This window comes from Triticum aestivum, chromosome 7D (assembly GCF_018294505.1).
Source record: "Triticum aestivum cultivar Chinese Spring chromosome 7D, IWGSC CS RefSeq v2.1, whole genome shotgun sequence".
NCBI classification, from domain to species: Eukaryota; Viridiplantae; Streptophyta; class Magnoliopsida; order Poales; family Poaceae; genus Triticum; species Triticum aestivum.
The window spans coordinates 473,068,618-473,079,091 of NC_057814.1; positions in this window are offsets into that span (position 1 = coordinate 473,068,618).

Sequence of the window (10,474 nt, forward strand, 5' to 3'; positions counted from 1 at the left end):
GGAAGCTGTGTGGCGCCGGTCAAATCGGCTGCGGTGCGCACGCCACGCCACGCCCACGCGGGAATGCGTCTCGCGCTTCAGCTTTTGCTTCCACTAGGCTCCAGATCAGGCGCCCTGCCTTTTCCGCTCTGCGTTGCGATCGCGTCGCGAGGGAAACTGTCCTTGTTGATTGGGCGCTCGCCAACCTTTTTTGTTCCGATTCCGACGGGAACCGTACTTTGGACGTAGTAGCTCCTCCTTTTTCAAGTGAGAAAAATCAGACGTCGTCCTTGGTGTCGTCCCTTGGTGATGCATGACTCTAACATATATAATAGTGGTATATGGATAGAGATGCCTCATGATAAAAAGTAGTTTGAGGTTCATGTATTGATTTTTTTCTCCCAATGCAAGTTATTATTAATGGGCCTCATCAAAGAATAAAAAGTAGACTTTCGCTACACATTCATCCCTACTCTTCACCTCAATTTTTTTAGCTTTATGCACTGAATCATACTTTTTTTTCCAAGCATCCGCCTCCTGCAGAGGATCCCGCTGCTCCATCCAAATCTACTTTTTCAAACATCCGATCCTACATGGCGTACGGGACATCACCTTAGGGCTATGCATTGTACATGCCCTTAAAAATGCGGTGATGCAGGGGAGCCACAAAGATGGGTTTTGTTTAGTCCTCGTCTCCACTGGTTGATATGGGAGGTTGGACGAAAGTGCCCTTCTCAGCTCGAGCTCGCACGAACGGTAAAATCAAAATAAATTTAAAAAAATCTTATTTTTTGGTAAATATTGTCAATGCTTGTAAAGTTTCATTATGAAATGATATTCGTGGAAGTCCTGGAAAAAATGATGCTTTTGAATATAATTTTTTTTGAAGCATCGATTTTGTTGTTTTTGCCACGACTTTCGCAAATGTCATTCTGTGATGAAACTTTGCAAGCATTAAAAATGCTTGTTAAAGTTTGCCAAAAAAAAAGGATTTTTTTCTTGGTTTTTTACTGTTTACCTGAGCTCGAGGAGCTCAATTAACTTGTTGGAGATTCTGAACCCGTTGTTGGCGCTGTGGCTCTCCAAGATCGTCATGGGTGAGCGGGAACCCCACGGCAACCACGGCCAACGAGCCTGGATGCACTGGCGAAGGGGAGGGGCGTCATTAGGAAGTGCATGGCATTCCTAGCTCCGGCAAGCAAATCAGTTGGTGCGGTGCATTTTTCGCTAGTAGTACCATTTGTTCTCATGCTCTAATCTGCTACTAGATAACTCTCTGTGTTTTATTGCCTGATCTGTTCTGATTTGGAGGCACTATTTTCTGAATCTGTTGTTTGATGGCAACTTGACATTTGTTGTACATGGCAGTTTTGCTATGATGTTTAGGAGGACAACAAATTGTTAATTTTTCTGAATTTCCCATGTCTCAACATTTTTCCATGGAAAAATTGCCATGATTTTAGGGGAAAACTAATTGTTATAGGCTGTCAATTTTTTCATGTCTCAAAATTTGCCATGGCAACTTTTTTTTGTGATTTTCAACTTATCATTTTTTGATCTCATGGCAAATTTGCCATGATTTTTAGGTAAAGAAACTATATTAAATTCAAAACTTGTTGCACAGAATTTGCTATTGTACAAAGAGAAAAATTGCCATGTTTCCCACAAAAAGTAAATTTGCCATGGTACATAAAGAATAGTGTTCCCTAACATTAGATTTGTTTCTACACATCTCCGCATTTTTGCCATGGCAAATCTCTTTTTTATTGCAACTTAACACCTTTTGTTACCATGGCATTTTTGCCATGAGAACACATTTCCCCTCTAGTGTTCTCATGTCCTCAATTTCTGCCATGGCAAAATTTCCATGTTTTAAGCATAGAAACAACTTAGCAAAAAATATTTTTTCATTTTTCCATGGCAAAATTTATTTATTTTATTTGCCACCGACAATTTGTGTTTCAAAATTGGTCGTTGAAATTTTACTTTTATTGCCATGGCAATTTTTCCTTTATTGTCATGTCATTTTTAATTTAATATACATGGCAAGGTAACCTGTTTTGCCATGGCCATTTTTTTCTTTTATTGCCATGGCAATTACACCTTCATTTCCTTGGCTATTTTAATTTAACATACATGGCAAAATATTTTTTTTGCCATGGCAACTTACGATGTTCAAAAACATGGCAAAGTTATAGATGTTCCGAAAACATGGCAAAATTTAAGATGTTCAAAAATATGGCAAACTTATTTTAATTAAGCTTGTTCAAAACCATGGCAAACATCTTTAATTAACTTGTTCAAAAACATGCAAACTTGCCATGGCAAAGTTATGATGTTCAAAAACATGCAAACTTGCCATGGCAAAGTTATGATGTTCAAAAACATGGCACACTTGCCATGACAACTTAGAATATTCAAAAACATGGCAAATTTGCTATGGCAATTTAAAATGTTCAAAAACATGGCAATTTTTCCATGGCAAAGTTATAGATGTGCAAAACATGGCAACTTATTTTAATTAAGTTTGTTCGAAAACATGGCAAACTTCTTTGATTAACATGTTCAAAAACATGCAAACTTGCCATGTCAACTAAAGATGTTAAAAAACATGGCAAACTTGCCACGACAACTTGTGATGTTAAAAAACGTGGCAAAGTTAACAATCATGGCAAATTGCCATAGCAATTTAAGATGTCAAAAACATTTGTTCAAAACTTGCCAGGGCAAAAAGTTATGGTCCTTTGAAATTTGTTTTGCCATGGGGATTACATGTATGATGTGATTACAACTTAAGATGTTTTCTCCATTTTTTTCAAAATTTTCTATCTGTTTAGAGAGATCATTTCTCACCATATCTTTTTTTGCATATGTTGCCATGATGGCAACTTTCGTAGTGTAAACTTCACTTTTTTTGCCATCTTGTATCGATGTTGTATCTATATACATGTAAACTTCATGGCAACTTTTTCGTTTTTTGCAAACTTCATAGTGATGGCAACTTTTCATAGTGTAAAGATGCATATTGCCATGACTTCTTCCTTGTTTGAGCCATTTCGAAAACATAAACTTGAACATGGAAAAAAAATCATCGAATGGCAAAAGACCATGGTAATTTTGTTGTGCAAAAGACCAGTGTTTATTAGTCATAGAAATGTTTACCAATCATAACTTAATATGGGCTTTATTTTTTGTTTTATTTCACGCGAAAAAGGCCTGGAGGGTCCGGTAGATGCGGCGTTCAAGCTGGGGCACTTCTCCTTCCAAACGAGTCGTTCGACCAATGCCCTACTCGTACCAAACAAAACGTCTGAACTGGGGTGCTCCCCGACTGAATGTTCGGTCCATATCTGTGACGCCCCCGATTTGACCGTACACTAATCATGCACGCAAATGTGTACGATCAAGATCAGAGACTCACGGGAAGATATCACAACACAACTCTAAAACATAAATAAGTCATACAAGCGTCATAATACAAGCCAGGGGCCTCGAGGGCTCGAATACAAGTGCTCGATCATAGACGAGTCAGCGGAAGCAACAATATCTGAGTACAGACATAAGTTAAACAAGTTTGCCTTAAGAAGGCTAGCACAAACTGGGATACAGATCGAACGAGGCGCAGGCCTCCTGCCTGGGATCCTCCTAACTACTCCTGGTCGTCGTCAGCGGGCTGCACGTAGTAGTAGGCACCTCCAGTGTCGTAGGTGTCGTCGTCGACGGTGGCGTCTGGCTCCTGGACTCCAACATCTGGTAGCGACAACCAGGTAGAAGGAAAGGGGGAAAAGAGGGAGAGAAGCAACCGTGAGTACTCATCCAAAGTACTCGCAAGCAAGGAGCTACACTACATATGCATGGGTATATGTGTAAAGGGCCATATCAGTGGACTGAACTGCAGAATGCCAGGATAAGAGGGGGATAGCTAATCCTGTCGAAGACTATGCTTCTGGCCATCTCCACCTTGCAGCATGTACAAGAGAGTAGATTGAAGTCCTCCAAGTAGCATCGCATAGCATAATCCTACCCGGCGATCCCCTCCTCGTCGCCTTGTTAGAGAGCGATCACCGGGTTGTATCTGGCACTTGGAAGGGTGTATTTTATTCAGTATCCGGTTCTAGTTGTCATAAGGTCAAGGTACAACTCCGGGTCGTCCTTTTACCGAGGGACACGGCTATTCGAATAGATAAACTTCCCTGCAGGGGTGCACCACATAACCCAACACGCTCGATCCCATTTGGCCGGACACACTTTTCTGGGTCATGCCCGGCCTCGGAATATCAACACGTCGCAGCCCCACCTAGGCTCAACAGAGAGGTCAACACGCCGGTCTAAATCCTATGCGCGCAGGGGTCTGGGCCCATCGCCCATTGCACACCTGCACGTTGCGAGGGCGGCCGGAAGCAGACCTAGCCTAGTGGCATTCCAGTCCAATCCGGCGCGCGCCGCTCCGTCGCTGACGTCAAAAAGAGATTCGGCTGATACCACGACGTCGAGTGCCCATAACTGTTCCCGCGTAGCTGGTTAGTGCGTATAGACCAAATGGCCAGACTCAGATCAAATACCAAGAACTCGTTAAGCGTGTTATGTTGAAGTAACCGCAGACGCCGTCCAGGGCCAGGCCCACCTCTCACCTAGGCGGTCTCAACCTGCCCTGTCGCTCCGCCACAAAGATCCACTTGCGGGTACTCCTACGAGCCGACCCGACTTTAGTCATCACATGTGTCATGTATATAGTATATAAGTATATACCCGTGATCACCGCCCAAGTGATCACGGCCCGATAGTATAGCACAGCAGACGGACAAGAATGTAGGGCCACTGATGGAAAACTAGCATCCTATACTAAGCATGTAGGATTGCAGGTAAAGGTAACAACAATAGAAGCAAGGACAGGCTATGCATCAGGATAGGATTAACGGAAAGCAGTAACATGCTACACTACTCTAATGCAAGCAGTATAGAGAAGAATAGGCGATATCTGGTGATCAAGGGGGGGGGGGGCTTGCCTGGTTGCTCTGGCAAGTAGGAAGGGTCGTCAACTCCGTAGTCGAACTGGGCAGCAGCAGCGTCGGTCTCGTAGTCTACCGAAGAGAAGAGGGGGGAAGAAACAGTAAATACAATGCAAACATAAGCATGACGATGCGTGACATCCCGGCAACAGGCCTACTCATGCATGTGGCCCATGACAATGAGCGGTGCTAGGTGTGCCCTAACGCGGCAGTAGGTGGTACCGGCGAAGGGGGGGACATCCGGGAAAGTATTCCCGACGTTTCGCGTTTTCGGACAGACGGACCGGAGGGGGAAAGTTCCATGTTCGCTATGCTAGGAACGTGTGGCTGTCAAACGGACTGCGTATTCAGATTCGTCTCGTCGTTCTGAGCAACTTTCATGTACAAAGTTTTTCCATCCGAGCTACGGTTTATTTTATATTAAATTTTAAAGATTTAAATCATTTTTAGAATTTAATAAATTAATTTAATTCGAAATTTAATTAATGCATCAGCATGACGTCAGCAGTCAACGTTGACCGTTGACCTGGTCAACCTGACAGGTGGGTCCCACCTGTCAGGGGTTGTTAGCTAATTAACTACTGTTTAATTAAATTAACTAATTAATTAGATTAATTTAAACAAAATTAATTAAGTTAATTAATTAATTAATTAAATTTATTTTTATTATTTGTTTTATTTATATATATATATTTTTTGACGTTCTCTGGGCGTGGGGCCCATCTGTCATAGGCCCCAGGGGGTTCGGGCCCAGGGGCAGTGGCTCAGGGGTGCGAGGCCCCACCTGGCAGTGGCCCAGGGGCCACAGGCGGGCGCGGGCGCGGCGCGCATGTGCGGCGCGGGCGACGGGCGGTGGTGCGGGCGGACCCGGCGACGAGCGCCGCGGGCGGGGTCAAGCCCGAGTGGCGACCAGCACGCGGGGGCGGCACGGCATGGCCCCCAGGTCGAAGCGGCGACGAGGCCGAGGGCGGGGCGCGCAAGCCGCGGCGGTGGTGAGGGCGAACGGAGGGGGGCCGTGGGGCGCGGTGGTGGAGGCGGTGAGCGCGGCGTGCAGGGCGGAGGAAGTGGCCGAGCGCGGCCACGGCGGGCGCGCGTGGTCGCAGGGGGAGCCGGGGGAGGGGGTGCGCCGCCCGCAGCGACGGCACCGCGTGGTGAGCGCGGACGGGACGAGGGAGCAGCGGGACGGTGCGGCGACGAGCGCGGCCGAGCGCGCGCGGGGCGCGGCGACCGTGGCGAGTGCGCGCTGGACAGGGGTGCGGGGCAGGGGCAAGGTGAGCGCAGGGAGGAGGGGCGCCCGTGCGTGCGGGTGGCCGCGGCGAGTGGGGCGGCAGAGCGAGGCGAGGCTCGGGGGGGCAGGGCGCGGGGCGCGGCCCCGAGCGGCGAGCAGGGGAGGGGACGAGCACGGGGCGAGGGAGAGAGAGGAAGGGCGCGGCTCACAGTGGCCGTAGGGTCAGGGGCAGCGGGGGTCGGGGTGGTGGTCGAGGACGACGGCGACGAGGAGAAGCAGGCCGGCAGGGAGGAGGAGGCAGGCCGGCGAGGACGCGCTCCGGCGAGGTCCAGGCGTCGGCGGTCGTCGCGGGGCGCGGTGGTCTCCTCCTCGATCCCGATCCAAATCGGGGGAGATATTTCGTGGGGGGGGAGTGTCGGTGGGGGTGGAGTACTGGGGGAGTGGGGGAGGTTATGGCGGCGGGGTGGGCCAGCCTAGGTGGTGGCCTGGTGGGCCGAGGCTGTTCGGCCAAGTTGGACCACGGCCAAGTGGGGGGCTCCTTTTCCCTTTTTTTTGTTAGCTTTCTTTTCTTTTTATCTATTTTCTTTTCTGTTTTACATCATTTTAAAATATTTAGGCATTTTCTAAAAATGTGTTTACTTCGCCATAATTAACTATGCCTTATTTGGCACCCACCGAACATTTTTGTTTTGACTTTTGAAAACTTTGGGTGTTTGCCACTATTTAGAATTTAAATTTTGGAACGGTTTCGAATCATTGTGAGGTTAGCAACAGTAACAGAGGTGACATGGCATGATTAGCGTGGGATTACTGTAGCATGATTATCCGGGCGTTACAAATCTCCTCCACTACAAGAAATCTCGTCCTGAGATTTAGGAGGTAGATGGAAACAGTGCGGGGTATTCATCACGCAGGCGATCCTCGCATTCCCAAGTGGCCTCATCTTCAGAATGGTGCGACCACTGGATTTTGAGAAACTTGATCGCCTTCTGACTTGTGCGGCGTTCAGCTTGGTCGAGAATGTGGACCGGATGCTCCTTATAGGAGAGGTCCTGCTGCAATTCGAGCACTTCATGATCCAGTGCTCGGATTGGGTCCTTGAAGCAACGGCGGAGCTGTGACACATGGAACACATCGTGAACCTGAGAAAGGTTCGGCGGTAGCTCCAGTTGGTATGCCACTTTTCCACGCCTTTCGAGAATAGTGAATGGGCCAATATATCGAGGAGCTAGTTTGCCCTTGATTCCGAAGCGGTGAGCACCCTTCATTGGTGTGACTCGAAGATAAGCCTTTTCGCCAGGTTGATAGACCATGTCTTTATGATGACGGTCATACTGACTCTTCTGACGTGACTGAGCAGTCTTGAGATTCTCACGAATAATGCGGACTTGTTCTTCGGCATGTTGGATAATATCCGGACCGAAGAGTGGACGTTCCCCAGTTTCTGACCAGTTCAGAGGGGTTCGGCACTTTCGTCCATATAACACTTCGAAGGGGGCCATCTTCAGACTAGCTTGATAGCTATTATTATAAGAGAACTCAGCATACGGGAGAGATTCCTCCCATTTCTTGCCGAAGGAAATAACACAAGCTCGAAGCATGTCTTCGAGAACTTGGTTGACGCGTTCAACTTGCCCTTGCGACTAAGGATGAAACGTAGTACTGAATGACAGATGAGTTCCCATGGCTTCTTGGAAACTTGCCCAGAATCTTGAAGTGAATAAGCTACCACGGTCTGAGCTGATAACCAATGGAATACCGTGGAGTGAAACAATCCTGGACATATAGAGCGTTGCCAACTGACTAGCAGTGATCATTTCCTTGACCGCCAGAAAATGCGCAACTTTGGAAAGCCGGTCGATGACGACAAGAATAGCATCATTACCTTTCTGTGATTTGGGAAATCCAGTGACGAAGTCCATCTCAACATGGTCCCATTTCCGTTCAGGAATAGAGATAGGTTGCAGAGTTCCAGCAGGCCTTTGATGTTCTGCTTTGATACGACGGCAAACGTCACACTCAGCAACATAACGAGCAATGTCTTGCTTCATATTAGACCACCAGAATCTCTGACGGATGTCTTGGTACATCTTTGTACTACCAGGATGGATACACAGGGGCGTATCATGAGCTTCTTTCATAACTTCCTGTGTCATATCCAGGTTTTTCTCTGCACATGGCACCATTAGGTGGCCCTTGAAGTATAAAGTGCCATCTTCAGCGATAGTGAAGAATGAGGGATTTCCTTCTGCAAGGTAGCGCTTAATCTTGTGGGCTTCAGAGTCGTATCCCTGTATTCTCTTGATGGAGTCCAAGAGATCTGGCTCGACAGCCAGGGTATTGAGGGAACCCCAGGGAACAACACGGAGGTTCATCTTGCGAAACTCCTTAGGAGGGGGAGCGAGTGCACCCGGAGGAACAATATGGAGGTTCAGCTTCCTAAATTCTTCAACAAGCGAGGGCTGAACTTTGTGAACCTGGAGGTGGTTGCAGTAAGACTTGCGGCTCAAGGCATCAGCCATTACATTAGCCTTGCCTGGCGTATAGGAAATACCCAAGTCAAAGTCTGCAACAAGCTCCATCCATCTCTACTGACGGAGGTTCAGGTCTGGCTGAGTAAACAGATACTTCAGACTTTGGTGGTCAGTGAAGATCTCGCAACAATTACCGAGAAGGTAATGTCGCCACTGTTTCAGCGCATGAATGACAGCAGCAAGTTCGAGGTCGTGAACTGGGTAGTTCTCTTCATGAGGGCACAATTGCCGAGAGGCATAAGCAATCACTTTGCGGTCTTGCATTAGGACACAGCCTAATCCTTGACGGGAAGCGTCGCAGTAAATGACGAAGTCCTTCTTAGTATCAGGTGGAGCTAGAACTGGGGCAGAAGTCAACTTGTCTTTGAGTGCCTGGAAACTTTCCTGACATTTGTCTGTCCATTGGAACTTGACGCCCTTATGCAACAGGTTAGTCAGAGGCCTGGCGATCTTGGAGAAGTTCTCGACGAATCGACGGCAATAGCTGGCGAGACCGAGAAAACTTCTTACTTGCTTAACGTTCTTGGGAGGAGTCCAATCAAGGATAGCCTGGACTCATTCAGGGTTGACGGCAATACCATCCTTAGAGATGACATGCCCAAGATAGGTTACTTCGGGTAGCCAGAATTCACATTTGGAGAACTTGGCATATAGTTGATGCTCTCGTAGCTTTTCCAGCACAAGTCGAAGATGTTCAGCATGTTCTTCTTCGTTCTTGGAAAATACCAGGATATCATCCAGATAAACCACGACGAACTTGTCGAGGTAATCCATGAATATATAGTTCATCAGACGAGAGAAGGTGGCTGGAGCATTGGTTAAACCGAAAGACATGACGGTGTACTCGTATGAACCATAGCGAGTCACGAAGGCAGTCTTTGGGATATCCTCTTCGCGAACATGGATCTGGTGGTAACCCAACCTCAAGTCGAGCTTAGAGAACACTGACGAACCCGCCAATTGATCATACAGATCATTGATCCGAGGAAGAGGGTATTTATTCTGAATGGTAGCTTGGTTTATAGGACGGTAGTCTTGAACTAATCGGTTTGTCCCATCCTTCTTCTTGACAAAGAGAGAAGGTGCTCCCCAAGGAGAGCAACTTGGGCGAATGAATCCTTTGCGAAGAGAATTGTCGATTTCCTCCTTAAGCTCAAGGAGTTCATGCGGCGGCATCTTGTAGGGTCGCTTGGCTATAGGAGTGGTGCCTGGTTTCAAGTTGATGATGAATTCGACAGCTCTAGCAGGGGGAATCCCTATAAGTTCTTCAGGAAAGACGTCGAGGAATTCACGCACGACGGGAATGTTTTCAATGCCCTCGAGTGGTGCAGCGTTCAATGCATTCAATGCATAGAGCCTTGCCTCGGCATTTTGCACCAGATAGGCTTGGTAAGTAACTATTTCATCTGAAGGGTGTAGCAGATGGACGGTCTTAGTGGTGCAAACGATTGAAGCAGTATGCGCTTTTAACGAATTCATTCCCAGAATGAGATCAATGCTACAGGACTTCAGTACGATGGGAGAGACAAGAAATTCCAGTCCTTCGATTTCAACGGGGACGTCGTTGCAAATCATGGAGGTTCGACATTGGCCCGCAGGGGTGTGTACTAATAGTGAAGCATTCATGTCTTCGCTTCTAATGCCATGCATGAATGCAAAATCTTCTGACATGAATGAATGCGATGCACCTGTATCAAATAAAACGGATGCTGGTACTGAATTTA